The sequence below is a fragment of the Macrobrachium rosenbergii genome, chromosome 26, assembly GCF_040412425.1.
Source record: "Macrobrachium rosenbergii isolate ZJJX-2024 chromosome 26, ASM4041242v1, whole genome shotgun sequence".
Lineage (NCBI taxonomy): Eukaryota > Metazoa > Arthropoda > Malacostraca > Decapoda > Palaemonidae > Macrobrachium > Macrobrachium rosenbergii.
Window position 1 is genome coordinate 29853885 of NC_089766.1, and position 21589 is coordinate 29875473.

The window sequence follows — 21589 nt, forward strand, 5'->3', positions numbered from 1 at the left end:
TAGCTGTAGACTATTATTATTATATTAATAATAGGTTAACGAGACCATTGCGCTTAGAGGTGAACTGAACGTTTTGCCTTGATATCTACATTGGATCACGTGTAATACATAAGCAAATAATGGTTGGATAAAAACTGGAGAGAAAATCGGTCCTGTAAAGGATTTGTTTCTTCAACTGGTTATAGACTGTTGTCTGAAAGTTAGACAGTCAATAACGATATGATGCAGTAAGTGTTGTTCTGTAATAGTGTCTGCATTCATAGATTGAATTGAGCGTATTATTTATTATTTATTCATGGTGCAGACAAGTATCGTCATTTTCGTTACTGTGTTCAAGTGTCACAAGAGAGAGAGAGAGAGAGAGAGAGAGAGAGAGAGAGAGAGAGAGAGAGAGAGAGAGAGAGAGAGAGAGAGAGGGAAATACATGCTTGAGAAAAAATACGAAAGAAAATAGTTTCTTTTACCTCTAGTGCCCGCATTTTGTTCAAATTGGACTCAGGAATTCCGCAAAAATGGTAATTATCGGAATGTATAAAAGTTAGCAGAGAAGAAGCGTGGTACAATGGTACTCTTTTTTTATCTTTATCCTATGCAGAGTTTGGCATTTTATTGATCAACTTATCACCATCATAGTTGTTCATTTATTGAAAAAGTAGATAAATCTTTAATTTAATGGATAAATAGATAAAATAGAAATATATTAAAATATAAAGTGAATTATTTTAGGGTAGTAATGTGTTCATCTTTACTTGAACTTTTGAGGTTTTAATTTTGCAACATCATCAGGGAGACCATTCCACAGTCCAACGGTAAGAGGAATAAAGGACTTCTGGAACTGAGAAGTTCGACAGCGTGGCACAGTTACTGCATATCGGTGCTGCTGTTCAGTAAGTTTGGTGGTACTCAGTAGGAACGGAGGATCAGAGGTCAACTGCGATCGAGAGAGTTCTCTGTTAAAATACAACTCAACAATACAAATCAACAATAAATTACCTTTCCAGTGATATATAGTTTAGTGTTATTTGTCAGTTGCTGGGCAGTTAGTGTAAGTAAACGGTTGCAAAAAAACAAATATTTTATTGCAGTGGTTTTACCTTCATTTTACAGGCGTATACTTCTTTTCTTTCTTGTCGTACATAAATAGATGAAAAAAAGCAAAGGTAAGAATGTTGAAATAAAATTTACCATAAGCAACTATCCTTGTGCTTTGCCAGACAAAAACATTTTCAAATGAAATAGAGGTATCTGATTTTGTTTCTTATCATGGAAAAAGTAATATTCATTTCCTTTTTAGTTATATATAGTTTATTGTTACTCATGTAAGCTACTTTACAGTAAAGTGACAGAAAACAGTTGTAAAAAATTTACGAACTTGGATGCACAAGTGACACGGCAGAGTCAGAAATGCTTGCATGCTCGTACGATGTTATAAATATTAGGCTATTTTCAAGGAAGTCTCCAAATATAGTCCTATTTGTATTCGTCCCTCCTATCCTCTGATGAATAATGTTAAAGGAGGAGGGAGCAATGAGGGCAGCTCTACCTTTTGCTCGCAAGTCCCTAGTATGGAGAGAAGAATGTCTTCTGCTTTATGTGGTAAACCTTGAAGCAGCCCTATACAATAGAAAGAGGAACCTAGCACCTAGCACGTTGGTAAAACTGGTAAATATGGTAATGTGTTAAGTAATGTTGATGCTGCTTATACACCACACATGGCTCCATTTTTTGGGCTATGGAATTAGTCCACTACGAGAGTTATTAAACCTGGTTGGTGGTGTGTGCCGCTTATGTTTCTCTACTTCGCGAGTGCTATATACTGGATGCTATAAGAGCTAGATCATTTTCTGGGCTACTCGGAATCGGGATGCCATGACTCCAAGGTATCACTACTTATTGCATGCTACATGATGAAATCTCTCAAAGTCAGTCACCATTGTTGAAGTCCAAGAACACAACATATGTGACTTAGTTGAACTGTATGAATGTGCTTCATTTACAATACGGTTGCAACAAATATATTAAGCCATTTTGACTATTTTATAGGCGCAGCAAGTATATTAACATCTTTGACTCTTATACTGTCCTTCTGGTGGAACTATTGCATCTCATCATTTGGTCAAAGAGCCTAATTTTCTCGTATTGTGGATGAGCTCCTTTATTGGCAAGGGATGTGGCTTGCCCTTAATCATGCATCTCAAAACTTCCTTGCTTGTTCAACCTCTTCCAATAGATATTTTCTTCAGTTTTGACTCGTTGGAGTTTCAATTATGAAGGTGTTGACCCTTGTTAAATATTGAGGGTATCGTAGGGAGGATTCTTATTTCCAAATTTTTCAGTGCTGCCAATGGTCTCGTTAGTAGTTGCATAGCGCCAATGGTATGAGCGTCCCCTGCATGTTCTTCACTCCGGCGGACAGGCTTGATAATTGTTCTTGGACACATGGTACCACTTTTTCAGGTATAATTTAAGCAATATAAAAACTATCGTACAAAACATACCGCTTTCTCCACTATTAATCAGTAACTTAATGCATGACCACTGTGAGCTTCAAACAAAATGTAATTAATTTTTAAGGTATATTTGTCAGGTTTCGACACAAATGCATATCCTCTATTCCTGATAGGATTAAAGTAATTCTCTTATTTTTTGACATGGCTTGTTTATCAAAGAAATTAAATACTTTGATTTTTACTAGAAATTTTTTAATCTCACTGCCTGTGGGAAAATTGATAATGACCGGACCTTCTTCTTAGGCCAATATATACATTTCGGAGGAATTTTATCACACTCCTCAAAATGTGGATTCTTTTAGAATAAACATTTTCTTCTATGCTGCAGCACATCTAAGTATAGATAAGTCCTCTGCTGTAGAACGTCTCATCAGTACTTAATGTCATGTCACTCCAGGTAGAGAGAATTCGACACTGAAGCTGTTTCATCCTTTTTGAGAAATGTGATGACAGAAACGCCTCACCGAAGTCTACTCATCTCGCGGCATCGTCCAAAATTGTCTGTTTTGTAATGATGTCATGAAGGTATAATGAATATATCATTCGCTTTTGTTTAAATAATGTGTGAATGCATCATAACTTACTTTGAGGTAGACTTGATACGACATGTCAATATGTCCCGAGAGGTTCCAAAGGCTAATTGTTGCTGGCAAACTTCTTGTAGTTTGGTGATATTCATGTCTCCTTAGTTAACAAAATTATACAAGACATATTTTAGGCGGAGTATTATGGGGTATTCATCACTTTCATACATATTAGTATTTAGAAATATATAGAGAGAATGCATATCCTCTCTTACTACAATTCAAATCTGACTCAACAGAAAGGTAGGATCTTTAAGTATATCAGCTATGGATATTTACCATCAGTTAATTTTTAAAAAGTGTACCTTTTAACAGGGGAATTCAAACCCAAGACTGTGGAAGATACTGGTACAGAGGCTGTAGAAAAAACCGAGATGCGGGAGTTGAGTTAATTAGCTAAAAACTTCTTAGTCAGTAATCGATTTTACTGTCGAAGCTCTTTTTCGTCCATTGGTGTCGCATTTTTCGCTAGATAGAAATACGAGTATATCCATAAAATGTTCAAACCAAATTTCATGACAAAATTAATATTTTGCCTTCAACCTATAATGAGTCTCATGATGTATATTTATTTTCAGATTTATACATGGCACTGAAATGATAATGTGTTAAGTAGTGTTGATCTGTCCATAAACATTTATAAATAACTATACCAAATGTGGTAATTTTCATGTAACCTTTTTAGTGATGAATAAAATTTTGAGAGGAACTGACATTTACCTCCGGGCACTAGATTTTAATTAGCCCAGTTTTAGACATGACACATTTGAACCAAATTCCGTCATTATCTAAGTAACCATTGCCGCTGTGCAATATTCTATCTAACTAGAAAACATTGAACTGTATAACCAGGAGCAATCTCAAATAAAAAAAAATATATATTTAAAACAGAAGATTGAAGCTATTGTCTATAAATATACTTTAAACAAGATCTTATGAATATGCAGCTATAACATTAACCTCAAAAAGATATTCCTTTGACTTTAGTTTCTTTGTGAGTAGGAACAATGTCCTCGACACTCACCGAGGTGTCAGGAAACTCATCCGGGAAAAGCAATTGCCCCACAGTCACCAAGGAACATCTATCACAAAGGGATCGAATCTATTTCCAATATTTGCTGCTGATAGTTTCGTCACTGGGCCATTTCGCAATAAGCTCATAGACACATTAGAATTTGGTTCTTCTTGTCCCGGGGGGTGATGGGATTTCTATCAGATCATCATATGACGTCAAAGCGTCCCTTTTTACACACTTTTATTTAACTTGACTTCTGTGTCTGTCTGCTTGGGTCAAAACTTGAACAGATTTTTTACTCACTCTTACCGAACCTATTTCGCCTAGATTTGGTGTACATGTTCAAAGTTTGTGACAATGCAATATATATAGAAAAATAAATACTACTGCAATTTTATCGTTGTGTAGTATGCAGAAACACCGAGCGGAGGTATTGTTTTCATAGGCGTGAAACATGCAGTGTCGAGACCGTAGATTCGTACATTTTCGTAGAGACCGTGCAAACTAGCGAGGATACTGTAGGGCTCTGCAATCGGTTCAGTCACTCGGTGATGCAAGCAGTACTTATTCAGCTGTCAATCACTAAAAAAATCATAAATAAAACTAACTGAAAGAATTTAAAAACCCGCTTTTACTGGAAAATGGACTAAAAAAGGTATGAAATAAAACTTTCTGTGATCCACAATATTACTGATTCCTTACGCCTAACCATAAAAGCGCTGGGCGCCAATTTACCTAATCTTGTATCATTTTCCTTGGTTTCTTCAAAAAAGTCTCTGGTATGCATGACTTTGTGCTTACTTATGCCTAAACGTAAAATCGTGGCCGCTTACGCTAACTTGCATACAGTTCTATAGACATGTATTGTATTGGACTGTGTTAAAACTTACTTTATTGATTCAATGTGTATATACAGACAAAGGTAAAGAAAGAGCTTTATGGAAGCAAAATTTCATGTCAGTAATGCTAATTGTCAAGCAGTTTCTAACAATGAAGTGTACAGCCTACTCTTAGAGGTTCTTGAGGAACCTTTGCAGGCATGGAACCAAATTACATTCAAGTCTTTGATAACAATCACTACCGCCTTCATTGCTTTCACAGACCTCTTCAGGCCTTAACCAACTTACGTCATCACTAGGTATACTTACATAGCGAGATTTAATCCCATATATCCGTACTATGAAATTTTGCTTTCGGAAACTGCTCAATTTAAATATGTCTGTATAGAATTGCATGAAAGTTACGTGAGCACACGCCCAACGCTTTCATGTTTAGGCGTAAGTAACCACTGATACTGTGGATCACAGAAAGCTTGATTTTATTTCATAGTTTTTGGTGCATTATGAAATAAAAGCGAGGATTTAAAATCTTCTTAATTAATTTTTAACTTCGCAATATTTTGGTACTATATCAAGCCAAGTTTATTTACTTGTCCAAAGGAGAAATAAAAAAAAAACATAACAAACTAAGGTTTAACAGCCGTGTAAACTGGAAATTTCCTCCCATGTGTTAGAAATAGCAAACAGAGCTTGGGAGTTTTAAGGAAGGTTGTAATTAAAATGAGATTAATAAAAACAACCTGAAATTTTAACACGAATTTTTTACTTTTCAGAAAAACTTCGTTCATCTAAACGATGTAACTGGTCTGTAAACATAGCGAAGGTAGAATTTCCCTTTAGAATCGGATCACAACTCACAGAAAATGGTGTTTAGATAGCTTATTCTTTTTTATGAAAGGCATAAATATTGTAAAACAATACACAATTCAAATCAAGTAGTAAGTAAATTGAATATGGTACATTTTTCGTGATTTGTTTGGCTTTCATTAGTGTGTCATAAGCAAGCCAAATAAAAAAGATAAAACAGACGCTCTGACATAGTTAGTAATGTGTTATGATGCCAACCATGGGAGGGAAAAGTCAGGTAAGTAATTGTTATTAAGAAAAGCTTTTTATCACTGTGATCGAGCACCGATTTCCGAGATAAGAATTACCTCTCTCTCTCTCTCTCTCTCTCTCTCTCTCTCTCTCTCTCTCTCTCTCTCTCTCTCTCTCTTTTCTAGCCTCTGAGCAAAGTTCTTCCGGTGTTTGAGACTGTATGTGAAATTCTTTTCTTCTTCAAGTCGTTTAAAACTAGATAATATTCAGATAGCATTTGTTTTCATTGACATTTAAGTCTCTTTGCCAAATATGCAGTATGGAGAGCATAAACATATCTATTTATTAATTTCAATTCTATTGGCCTTACGAATCATAGTTCTTCCTCATCACTTACTGTGAAACGTCCACGCTTATTCGTTTGTAGAATCGCATTTTTTTCCCACAGTTTAGAGGATAATCCCAGTTTATCCTCGTGACTCTTGAAGAACCTCAGTCTCCCGCTGAATAAACTCCTTTCGGGAATTTTTCATTTCAGCTTTTTCTGGCGTTCACCAGTTGCTTGGACCTGAAAGAATGACAAACGAAATTCTAAAATATTAATGCCAATATGGTGAATTTAGCGTTTGAGTTTACAGTATTTTCCAGAAAATGTTTGCTCAGTTGGTGTAGGATTAAATATTTCCCGTAATTCTTTTTAGATGAAATCTCAAGTAAATTCCTCCACTGTTTGCGATAAAAGGTCCCAGGTAAACTCGTTATTTATATTACAACTCTCATGAATCATTTTATCTTTAACATTTTTTACGAACAATAAGGATTTTCTATATTTTGCCCTTTTGTTTGTTCTGTGATTTCATGTTAATTACCAATGAAAATTCTCTTCTTTTATCCAGAAGGTACGTTGATATTTTTGCAAAAACATGAACACAAAATACTTAATGCGATACATCGGTTTCTTTTATTATTATTTTTTTTTTTTACTGCAACTTTTTTTATCTTTATAAAATATTCTACAATCAATGTCTTTTTCGCTGTATGGCCTATTTAGCTGATACCAAGACAATTGTATTCACGAATTATTCTTGTCATTAATTTTGCACCCTTTAACCTAAAGCAAACAACAAGAAAATGAGATAAGGTGGACCTGATACAAGGTGCGCAAAATACCTTCCAAGCTTATTTACCAGGCACCATCAACCTGGACAGGAACTACCTTCTGTGTCATGAAAACCTGAAGGAACATTTAGCGGACGTCGTATATAATCTGCCGAAACTAAGTCAACAATATACAAGTGTCGTTCATAAATGATGTGCGGTACTGTTATTATTATTACTATAATAATTTTGGGTGACCCCTGAAGTTGTCTTTTCCTCAGACATCAAAGTAAGGCTTGAATCCTCAGAAAGAATGGATAATGTTTACGAAGAAGGAAAAGAACATTACATAGGATAGTTTGATAACAATCGGAATCCATTTCCACAGAAAAAGACAGAAACTGCAACAAGGCCTTTTGCTTTTGCAGCTCCACAATCTTGTTTATTACTAAAAGTAATCAGAAGAAAATAGGAGGCAAGGAGTCTTAGGTTGTTAAAGGTACTAACTGGAGAATCACTCCTACTTTCGTAAGTAGGATTGAAAGATTATAGTGATGATAAATGCATCCATAAAGCGAAATGAAACTGAAACTTCAAAACTAATTTCAGCTATTACACATACACATACACAATACACATACACACACACACACACACACACATACACACATATATATATATAAATGTAGTAGTGGAGTCTTACATGTGTACATATACATACACACACACACACACACACACACACACACACACACACATATATATATATATATATATATATATATATATATATATATATATATATATATATATATATATATATATATATATATATATATATATATATATATGTGTGTGTGTATATATATATATATATATATATATATATATATATATATATATATATATATATATATATATATATATATATATATATATATATATATATATATATATATATATATATATATATATATATATATATATATATATATATATATATATATATATATATATATATATATATATATATATATATATATATATATATATATATATATATATATATATATATATATATATATATATATATATATATATATATATATATATATATATATATATATATATATGTATATATATATAAGCCCGACATGACACTTTTAAAAATGCGAGATTCCTTGCTTAATTTTTTTTTTCTCTTATTTCTTTTAGCTATTAATAGAGCAAAGTTACAGAATTAATAGAGAGAGAGAGAGAGAGAGAGAGAGAGAGAGAGAGAGAGAGAGAGAGAGAGAGATTTCCGTGGTATGAAATGCTCATTTTGTATTCTGCTTCCCACTTTCCGACGCCCGCAACGTTCTCTTATTGACAAAGGAATTGCTTACTTGAACCTGAAGCGGAGTGCGGGGAAAATGCAATCCAGCCTCGAATCTTGAATCTCGTTACGTAAGTCAATAGGAGGGAGAATTTCACATTTTGGCGAAACACGAGATATTTCATCGAATCTTTTGATCTCGAAGATTAATCCTGACACCGCATGAGAAGACACGTGCTCTGTTCATTGTCCCAGTAATTAGGTTCTCAGGCGGTTTAGGCGTCTTGTCATGCACAGGGACGTAGCAAATATTAAAACGAGCATGCAAGATAGAGCCTAAACTATTCATAAGTTTCTCGTAAAATGAATATATTCTAGATTCGGTAGTTAGTGAGTGAACGTGATCGTCATTTTTTTATTGTGTTTACTGGGCTACTACCTTTAAATAGAAAAAAATATTTATTCATACATAAACACACGTGGATGAGTAATACAGCGCGCTACTCACGTTTTATACGCACGTGGATTGCTCCCTGCCTACCAACCGTCATTCCATGTCTGGTGCGTGTGTGTCTGCTGGGGAAAAGATGGCAAGGGGTTGTCTCTCTCTTTATGTATATATATATATATATATATATATATATATATATATATATATATATATATATATATATATATATATATATATATATATATATATATATATATATATATATATATATATATATATATATATATATACAGTACACACACACACACATATATATATATATATATACATATATACACACACATATATATATATATATATATATATATATATATATATATATATATATATATATATATATATATATATATATATATATATATATATATATATATATATATATTTATATTTATACTGTATATACGTGTGTGTGTGTGTGAATGAATACTCATCAGCGTGTTCGTTTAGGGGAAATTGCCGTAATGAACATAATTTCGTAATTTCGTAATAATAGCGGGAAACGGCTGGAAGTATGTATGATCTTACAGATTATAGTATACTTTATAGTATATTTTATTCGCATTTACAGTATATAGAAAACCCACCTTCGCTGTCTCCTACATTCATTTCTTAAGCTACCAAGACGTCTCCGTAAAAATCATGGTAGGGTGCAACTTATTCCTCAGAGGACTTAGGATATGTTCAAATGAGTACCTGGATAAAGAATTTAACACGATCCTCCAACACCTAACGCAACTGCTATATCCACCACACATTATCGAGAGGGCTATTAACAAAGAGAATAAAATATACTATAAAGGTCCCACTCACAACAAACAAATAGATTTCAACAACAAAATAAAGCTTCTGCACGATGAAAACATCCAAAAGGCTTCCGAGCAACTCAGGCCTAACAATCCTTTCATTTTCTATTATCCCAAATCCATCGGGAGTTCGCTCGTTAATGTATACTTAAATAACAAAGGGAAGAAGCCGGAGTTTACAAGATACCGTGTAGTAATTGTCAGGACATCTACGTAGGCGAGACAGGTAGATCGCTCTCGCAAAAGAATAACAGAGCACAAAAGATCAGTACGTTACGCTTCGAGAGTTCGGGAATTTTCCTACATATCAGAAATACAGGGCATGCCATTAACTGGAGTGGGGCGGAGTTGGTTTTCAAGAGTAGCTGTCCGTACAAAAGAAGGATGCTGGAATCTGCTATCATCAATCAAACCAACAATATGAACCTGTCAGGAGGACATTGGAAATCGGATGACATCGACACCTTAATCCTCAAACCCCTCATGAAGAAGATGACCCAGGAAACGCGACCGCCAGATCCATCGCGAAACGGGAGCTAATGAGGTAAAAAACCACTAGGGAATTTGGCCATTCTCCTCCTTAAGAAACGCCACCTCCATAGCATCGGAGGCCTAGGGCCACACCTTTATGTTTTTGTATATATACCATTGTAACTTTCCACCTGTCCATATTCTACCAGTGAACAGGGGCACAGAAGCTAGTGCCCGAAATATATGGTTTTCAACGTTTAAATAGTGTTTTATGGGCCTTGTTATATTCATATATATATATATATATATATATATATATATATATATATATATATATATATATATATATATATATATATATATATATATATATATATATATATATACTGATCAGATTTATTTTTGGAAAACATCCAAGTCACTAGTAGAGAGTATGAACAGGAGGCTTCCAAGTTCTAAAACGCTTGCTGAAAGTTTCGTCAGCAACAATATAGGAAGGTGGGTTTTATCTAGTTTGAGAATGTAAACTTCGGTAGAATCATAGTCAGTTGCAATTAAGTTATGCTAAGTTACACAGACTGATTACCACCATTGAATTGTCATATCCTAGTACCCTATCAATTAGTGAATCGTATGTTCTCGCTTCTAAACGTTGTGCTTTGAAAAGGCTGAGAGGCAAATCAACAGATATTTTAGATTTTCAACAAAGATAAGATCCATAGACAGGTATCTTGTAAAATACAGAGTAGACAGTGAACAATAAAACTGGAAACTTCATGCTGCAAAAGCTACAATCTAATCACATGCTTATTAACTTTATTTTATGATTATATATCTCATGCAACAGCTTCATAGAGAATAATAAAGAATGATGGAGAATAATCTTAACTTAGTACAAAGGTACAAGATAAAACTAGAAAATCTATCCACAATTTTGTTGTTCAGCTTAGTGCTGACTTGCCAGTGACTCTGGTCATTGTTTGAGTGTATCTAACATCACACTTATTCCTAATTAAGTAAATTTCTCAAGTTAAGCAAGTATTTTTCTCATCTAGCGTTTTATAAACTTCTTCAAATGACACTTTCATGATTTCCTGTCAACATGTGTCAAATATAAGAGTAACACCCATCCCTTTGAAGTTCACGAGGGTATGCATCTCACCTAAGCTAAAGGTAAGTTCCCTTACACCCAAGTAATGTTCACCTAACCTTATATAGTCGGCTGTCGTTTATGTAAATGGTGTATGCCCGTCCCATGGTGATTATGATTCGCTGAGCCTGCACATTTGTGTTATCATTGTGCTTAGTTTTAACGGAAACATGTCCACAGGGGGTATATAATATATACTGTTTTCGTCTCTGGTCTGAATGTATGCCTCTGATCCCTTGCAAGCTTTGTATGAAATATTCTATACTCTAGTGCATCTTGAACTGTGCTAATGTATTTCATGAAGTAAAATGGGAGTTCCAAACCTCTTTAGGTGACTAATAGTTATAAGGAAACAAAGTTTTGTTAACTAGCATCGGGGGACATCTCGGGTGTCTTAAGACCTGCGTAGTAACAGGGAGATCATTAACAGATGAAAGTGGTTCCTGATTTTTCTTCATTCTTCAAGAGTTTGATTTTGTTTAATTAAATCATCATTAGAACTTGCCACTATTGTTTGGTTTACACATGAAAAGTGGCAAGTCCATTGAGTAATACTATGCTTGCATCAAAGCTGCTTGCTATTTCATAAAAAACCCTTTATTGCCTGCAATTCCGAGATAATCTCTATTATGGGCAACTGCTTATGCTGCAGACAACTTGACGTACTTGCCCTATTATAGGTTACTGGTATTGCAAATCCACTAATGATTACAACAGTAGATTTTTCTTAAGGAATAACTGATAGGACGTTTTATAAGGAGAATGGAATGTTGCTCACATGGAATATGGACATTTCCCATATGAAAACTAGGAGATAGTTTGTTTGAATGTTTTCGGGAGAAAGTTGAACATCTGGCCAGTTATGTTGAACTGCCGGTACTCAGGGCATCGTCCAGGTACATGAGACAGTCACATCTTGATTGTTATTTCCAGACTTGCTAACGTTCTCTTTTGATTTGTTTTCCAAGTTTAGCCACTGAAGCGGTAGTGTCACCATCATAAGTAATAAATTGCCTGAGAATATTAACAGCCCAGGAACCAGCTTTTATGATGAAATATGTGCTAATTTTCAATAAAACAATCCTTTGCCACTGTATGAGTAGCGTATTTCTTGCACTCCAAGCTGTTTGTTCTTTGAATACTCTACAGCATGACTGAAAGCATAATCTTTTATCTAAATGTAAGCTGTGGGTGAGACATGACATCTCTTATGGTACTGGATGTCTGTAGAATTCAGTAGACAGAGCTGACAGGTCTAACTTGTCCTGTCATTCATCACCTTCTTATGTTGTTAGCACAATTTCCTTCAATATTCTATATAAATAACTTCGTTTTGTATTTTTTCATCACCATGTACTAGTTCTCTAGCTGCTAAATCATTGCAATTCTCACCGCGCAAGAAGAAATCTTCATTACTTAACAATCAACATAGGCTCTTCGGACTGGGGGCTTGGTTGGATGTAAATACGTTCACCGGCTTCATAGGGACAAATGGCGCCTTATATAGTGTTGAGAAGTGTAAAGAAGTGTACAATGAAACGTATTTAGGTTACATCTATATCTAATGCGAAAACCAATATAATAGACTAACTGTTATATTCATAAAGATCTTACATTTAAAATGCCATAACAACCATTTCGACTTTAGCATATGATGTCTTTCAGAAAGCAGGTGTCAACAGCCACACTGTTTGAAAACAGTTTCCTGAATAAAAAAAAAAAAAAAAAAAAAAAAAACATTACATTATAGGCGCACCAACTTCGGATTTGATAAAACACGTGAAGTACTATGTCATGATTGATGTCTTTGCAGGTGCGTATTGTATATATTTTGTTTATGATGTGTCACAACACGTGCCGAATAATACTTTGAGAAAACATCCTTAAACACTTCAAATAGACTGCAATAAGGTCATTTTTGTTAACATAAAATATCAATATTCATAAATAACTGAAATTCTCCTTTTGTACTTATTGCAACCTGTAAAAAGGAGGATTTTCTATGATTTGTGGTCAGCAGAATCCATTTTACATAATATCCAATAATTCCTATTTTAGTCTCCAAAACAGATAGTTTTGCCTGACTATTATTGTAAGAAAAATCACTGTGTTGAGATAAACTAATCTCTCTCTCTCTCTCTCTCTCTCTCTCTCTCTCTCTCTCTCTCTCTCTCTCTCTCTCTCTCTCTCTCTCTCTCTCTCTCAGTTGTGATAATTCAATGTTTTCTGACATGCAAGATAATCCAAAATCTGCAAATACAAAAGGAAAATTTCCCTCACCTCTGAAGTTTCCATTATGCGTCATAACTCTGTTCACTTTCCATTTGGCGTATAATTCTTGCGGCTTTTAGATCACAAGCCACAAAACTGGAGTTTTTAATCAAGATGAGTCGTTTGCGATTTCTGAAATGGAAATTGTTATAATTTTTTCCACACAGCAAGCCTTATTCATAAAATGCTATTGTTGTCTTTGCAGATAGCTTAGCTGTAAAATCCCTCAGAGATTTTTGTACACCAAAAGAATACTATTTACGATAACAACAACAACAACAACAGCAACAACAACAACAACAACAACAATAATAATAATAATAATAATAATAATAATAATAATAATTATTATTATTATTATTATTATTATTATTATTATTATTATTATTATTATTATTATTATTATTATTATTATTATTATTAAACTAGAAACCTTATGAGCATATACTAACGTTTAGCAGCGAAGTGCTTAGGGAAGATTGTTGACAGCATGATGGAAGGACTATCACCAAATGTTCTGACCATGCATTTGTATCTAAGTAGAGCGGTTTCCAAATATCAAAAGCAAAATTAACGTACTCTTAGTACTATAAATGCGCCTGGATGTCCTGTAGATGAGAAGTACTTGGTGACTGGCTTGCTCATGACGAGAAAGATGCAGCGGCGTTAAGTGGGCCAAAAATGAAAGAACAGGTTTTGCAGTTCTTGTGATATCAGGAACATTGAGGAGATAACTGAAAGCGTACAGCTGGGTTATGCGAAGGATTATAAAGGTAATACTGAGAGTTTCAGAAAAAAAAAAATTGTTAAATCTTACAAGAAAGTGGTAAGCGATAGGCAAACTGAATTATTTCTGAAAAGTCAGGTGACCATTTAAGTAAGATCGCTTCAGAAATTAATTGTACGAACGAAAAATTATTTATTTATTTGCAATATTATCCCTTTTGAAACTGCAAAGGTTTGGTCATAAGGAAGAACGCTTCACAAGTATTAACTTTATTATTTGTGAAACAAAATGGGAACCCCTCTGGAGGAACATAACGTTAACATAAACTACTAAATATTATATCTAGCATTTTTTGATAGTGCCTCTGTACCATTAGCTTAACATCAGTGAAGTGTTTAAAGTAAATGTAGTTATATACTCGACCATTAAGATACATACCACACATATTCCCTTGTGAATATAATTTAGTCAAAAGCAGCCATGAAAGGTTTTAAGACCCAGGGCTAATTATTCATTTAGTCATCCCCAGCCTACTGTTACTTAGAGTTTACAGAATCAAATAAAAGATTAATTTATCTTTCACTGGTGTTTTGGAAGAGGTATTGTAAAGAAAAGGAAGGCAAATTCTCTCTCTCTCTCTCTCTCTCTCTCTCTCTCTCTCTCTCTCTCTCTCTCTCTCTGTTCCTTTTTTTAGGATGGCGTTCCCGCATGTTATTCTTGGTCAGAACTGAGGAAAATCCCAATAGGGGGAAAGCGCCAGTTCTTCCCTTTGGGCAAGAGTAACCAATAAGAGTCTGCATTTCTCTACACTTTTAAGAAATATATATTGTCATTTTATAAAGACCTTCCGTTTTCCCAATGACTGGCTTAAAACAGCTTGTGTTCCTGGAAAGGGCACAATTTAAACGATCGAGAACCACAGTAAAGAAAAATGTTTAATGAATGACCTCTTTTTCCTCTGTTAATCCTATACACGCCATTTTGTATATATATATATATATATATATATATATATATATATATATATATATATATATATATATATATATATATATATATATATATATATATATATATATATAGGTGTTTAACCGACAATACCCAGCTGAATGAATGTGAATTCTGTATTTCGTGCCGATTCCAACAAACGACTTATCTTTTCCATAAAGGGTGCTGACACAAGGGATCTATCTTTGTACTATTACATTATGGAAAGAGTCACTAACTGGTGTTCATTATTATATGTATATATATATATATATATATATATATATATATATATATATATATATATATATATATCCTTATATATATATTTTTATATATATATATATATATATAATCTGCTTTGTGCTACCTAGATAAACAAGGTCTCACGCGGTCTCTTTCTGTCTCCTTTGCCCAATATATAAATACGTTGTCTCTTTTTAATATTAGAAATTATATTTCATTCTTTTAGACAAATAAATCTCATATTGATCATATTTAGAAAAATAAGGTCTCAAGTGTTAGCAAGGGGAAGACAATTAATGGGAAAAATATACTGAAGACATGACTTCACGAAGAAAATTCTTTCGTTCACCTGAACACAAAAATCTTTTCTCATGATTTGTCATTTATTTTTACCACTGAAATTTTTTCATTCTTTTCGACGATAAAAGTATATTGATAATTTAGGCAAAAAATAATAAAAGTCTTAGCAATAAGATTCTTAATGGGAAAAATTTACTGAAGACATACATATAATATAAATATATACGTTCACCCTGAACACAAAATTCTTTATATATTTGTATTTATTTCTTGCCCATGATATTTTTCTTTTCGTAAATCGATATATAAATACAGTATATATGCAAGGGAAAAGATTAACATAAAAGATCTTCTATAATAATATATATCATATATATATATATATATATATATATATATAGAGTTTATATATATATATATATATATATATATATATATATATATATATATATATATATATATATATATACATATATATATTAAAAATATTATATATATATATGTATATATATATATATATATATATATATATATATATATATACATATATATATATATATATTTATATATATATGAATGTATATACATATATATATAATATATATATTTATATATATATATATATATATATATATAAAATATATATATATACACTGTATATATATATATATATATATATATATATATATATATATATATATATATATATATATATATATATATATATATATATATATATATATATATATATATATATATATATATATATATATATATATATGTGTGTGTGTGTGTGTGTGTGTGTGTGTGTGTGTGTACATATATATAGAGTGTGTATGAGCGTGTGTGTGTATGTGTGTTTGTGCGCGTGCGCTCATGTATAAATCAAGACTGAATGACCAATAAAAACAGTGATTACACGATAGAACAGGATATTTTTATCAATAACAATATTTTGTAATCTCCACTGCTTTTGATAATTATCTACTTGACAGACTAATTGGGTTGTATTTGAGATGCAGGTGTTCTTTTGAAAGAAATGGCTCCTCCTTGTTTTTCGCTCTCGCTGTTGCTCACATGCATCGACTTTGGTGGGCTTGACCACTGGAACACTTACTTCAGAAGGGGACACTGGGATCATCCCCAGTTCTGACATATTTCCTATTCCCAGTCTGATTTATGATAGGGATTCGGAACCTTCAAATATCGTTTCCACTTTCCCCTGACTTCTGACTGCCAATGAAGGAAATCTAGAATCCCCCGTGAGGGATCAAAGTACCGACAGGAATCTGCGAGAAGGTCTCGGGACAATCTCTGGCACTAATCTCAAGCAAATGGTTTTTACGGTCACGTCTACCATACCTGATGTATGTGGAGGCCAGAGAATTGAACAGTGACACACCCGCATATGCCATGTAAATAGGTTTGCCAACTACCAAATATCCACTCTCACCTTAGCCCCCTAAATCACTGCGGAAATTGCCTATACTGCCTAGGCCGAAAGTATTAAAACAATTCAACACTTTGTTTTCAAATGTATAATCTCCAAGAGTATTCTTCACTGTAAAGAAGCTCAAGGAAAAAAATTGTATGTTTCCTTTTATCTGTTCATCCTAAAACTGTATAAAATATGTACTTTATGCAGCATACAAAGATAGTAACATTTCTCTCTGAGGAGATTCGTAGTTGGGCAGCTGATGTTCTTACCAAGGGCATTCTCTCTCTCTCTCTCTCTCTCTCTCTCTCTCTCTCTCTCTCTCTCTCTTCACACACACACACACACACACACACATTCATTGCAAGTAAAACGGCATTCTTTCAATGACGAACATAACAATGTTATGAATGTGACAGAGATTTTTTCAAATATCATACTTATGAAAATATAACATATCTAATGCTATTGACATCTGATATGAATTCCTATAAAAATCTAAAAAAAAGAATACTTGAACAATTAAAATCATTTATTGCTGAACTATAAAGTATGGCTACTATAAAAGTAAATAATTTTGGTAAATCCAGAGAGTTTTATATTTCTGTGTGAATGTACTAATTACAGCCTGTTATAAAATTCTCACACAGCGTTCATAAATCTGAATCTAGAAAACTATGTACGGTATTCCTTGTCAACTGAGAGCTTGGCCATCGCTAAAATATCATCAAGAAATAGGATCAATATATATTCACTGATCTGTAGTTTTAAACAACAATTGCTTACATTCAGAAAAATTTATTTTTACTCATAACATCATTGCAAAATTACTGAAATATATTGGGTTTCCTGTGCATATTTTCACGCATTGATATCAGAGTTAGACAATAAGTTGGACCTTTCTAAAAAATGATGCCGTAAAAGTAAGTATTATAGAAAGTAAAGTACACATGTTCATATTCTTTTAACCGATAGAACGCTAATTGATTACCCGTGAAATCTTCGTCTTCTTCTTTTAACGTGCTTTTTTCCATTTTTTGTATGGGGTAAGCACGATCCCTTCTGTTGAAGGACTTTGATTTGGCTTTGGGGTAGACCGTAGTCTTGATCGGCTGCCCTGCCTGACATCGCTTAGACCCCGGTAGCGTATGTACATGTATCGTAACCAAATCATCAGCTCCCTTTCTCCCAGCAGCGAGGAGATTGAGTGGTTAGGTCGACAGTTCGAGACGTGTGAGGTGTTGTTATGTTTTTAGAAGCTGTTGGAGTGGTTTGTTTGTATGTGTATTTAGTCTGTAACACCCATTTGCTTTTAGCAAACCTACCCGTGAAATATGGGAGCTTTTTGCTATAGGTATAAAGTGTGTTCGAATCTAAATTAACATAGTTACATCCCCTCACGGTCTGGATAGTACATCCGTCAGATTCTCTCTCTCTCTCTCTCTCTCTCTCTCTCACTGCACAATGCTTCCTACCGAGTTGGTCAGGGCGGGGGGTGTGGGGGATTAGAACACCAGTTTGTAAACACGTGGATCGTATGATGCCATGTAGTTAGAAAACCTTCTTTTTTAATTTTCTGGTTTTGTTAATATTTTTATTCTTTTCTATATTTTTGTTTTAGATATAACAAAATTGGTGTGTTAGTGAACTCCCCAGTAAGGACTTATTTCTGGAAGAGACGAAATAATTAATCAGTAATTTCATGAATGGCATTTTTCTTGTTAAGCGCTGGGTAAAGAGAATTCTTCATTTCGAAAGTAAATGAACGCAGCCGATTTAGACTACGGTGGCTGGTAGTATATTTAAAAATTGGCTTTAAATTCAATAACATGATTACAATATCAATCCCTTCATGAAAAATGATAATCACAGATTAATGGATGTTGAAGGGGAGCACATATGAAGAGGAAAAAATAGAATATTAGTATTTTATGAAGCTGAAATTGCTAGGGAAAATCCATCGTAATATATATTTTCCGAGTAATTTGGGAAATTCCAAGCATTCCTGCATAAAAAGTATTAAAAGTATGTCAAACTAGAATGCAGAGGGTATTGGACTTTTTAAAAACTTTCGCAGTAAGTTGAGTCGACTTCCCACTTACCAGGTAGTACCTGGAGTAGCAGATACTCTGTCTCGTCTGAGGCGAGAGCGGGAAGTGTCAAACTCATGAAGAGTTATAGAAAGAGTTTTGGGGGTGGGAGAGGCCTGGGGAAGTTTCCAAGGTGAGGGGTTGTTCGGATGGCTGGGCACATCGGAGAAGAGGGGCAGTAAGGCTGTGTAGAGGAACTCACTCAGAGAGAGGCTTTGTTCTGGAAGGTAAGTAGAGCAGGGAAGCAGTTTCCCTGGCTGGGAGGAGGTGGGAGTGTAGTGTGGGATGGGTGGAGAAGGGTAGGCAGGCATCTGACATCACTAGAGCTTTTTGCTTTATGTTTTTACATTTAAGCTTTTTCTGCATTTGCATTAATGAAATATATATATATATATATATATATATATATATATATATATATATATATATATATATATATATATATATACACACACAGTATATAGGCTCAATGTAAATAAGAGGACGATTTGAGTTCTCTACAACCAAATTTAATTTTTACAAAAAGCTGCTAAATGCGTATAATGAAAGAATGAGCCTCTGAGTTTGTTACAGTATTGTGAAAGTTTTCTGAAGACTATTCTTAATTATTTTTACAAGAAATTCATTACATCTGAATCCCATAATGAAATATTAAGTATTTGTCATTTCGAATAATATGAGCAAAAAGGATGTAGATGTAGTTAAGATATTCCACGGACAATATTCATACTAAATATCTTCAAAATTAATATCAAATCACACATTTAATGTGATTCCTATATATGTTACTGTTTATTAAGTTTGGGATACGTTTTAGAGGTCATCAAGTTTCCAATCAAAAAGACCTAGATACCTCGAGAATTATGTATAGTGAACGATAATTACTTTTGTTTCTGGCATAGGGAACATGACTTTGCTGTGCATTACAGTACTGCTTCCGCTACTATACTTCCAATATTATTCAAACAGCTATCCAGGCAAATATACATGACACACTATTCTGCTGGTAACCAAATCTCATGTTGGTGAACATCACCTACAAGTGAAATATAACAGATGACAGGACCAAAGTAATTTTTTCAAAATAGCCAGTTAAAGACTAAGTTGATCATTACAGCTTTTTTCTCATTTCGGGATTGCTGACTTTACTAATGTACTACGAGCTGAATTTTTTTTCAGAACGATCTTAATTTTGGTTTATTGTTTGCATATTGAAAAAGATATCTAGAATATATGCCAGGAGCAAGAGCACATGAACTGTTGCATTAATTCCTGTGGGTTTAACACAATGTTATGAATATCACTTTATTCCTTAGTGCAATTTAATTTCTAATCTTTATACTTATCAATAATTTGTTTTGACTGTAGAATTCACCTATTAGGGACATTGAATCGAAGGGGATCCGAGCGGCATTTCTGAAAAAGCCCATTTTATTCGATATAGAATTCTATAGCTTCGAGTTACTTTGGTGTCCTTCTAGCAAGAAATAAGTAATTACAACTCTCAGTTGATAAGGAACTTTTAAACCCACCAACCAGCCAGAATGCATGAGAGGGCCATTGGAAGCTCACGGCTAACCAGCTGCGCGTTTCCATTGGTTGTTCTCTGTACATTGTCATTATTTCCCCAACAAAAACACAAATTACACTTGTTTGTTCAAAATCCAAAGCATGACTTACCTTGCGTCGTGTTCTTAATGTTGCTATATCAATTGCGAGTTGTGATGTTGCGCGGGAAACTTTCATGGTAGTGCAAGATAGTATTAAAAACCTGTTTGATGTATAATCAGGGTACTTTCATTGGTTTCACTTGATTTTTGTGTGTAGTGGTCATAAGCGTGGGCCCACCTATTGGCATAACAGATTTTACTGGTAACTTACTGCTTGGTTTATGTAGCTTTGGTGGAGATGAAACTCTGACTATATATATATATATATATATATATATATATATATATATATATATATATATATATATATATATATATATATATATATATATATATATATATATATATATATATATATATATATATATATATATATATATGTACAGTTTTATTGGACACTGAGCGGCAGTGTAATGGCATGCATCTTGCCTCCGCCAATCGGGAGCGACCCTCGTCTGTCTGTGTGCCTATCAATAAAAACCATTTTGCAAGAAAATTCGTTTTAGAAAGTTAACTGACAATTTTC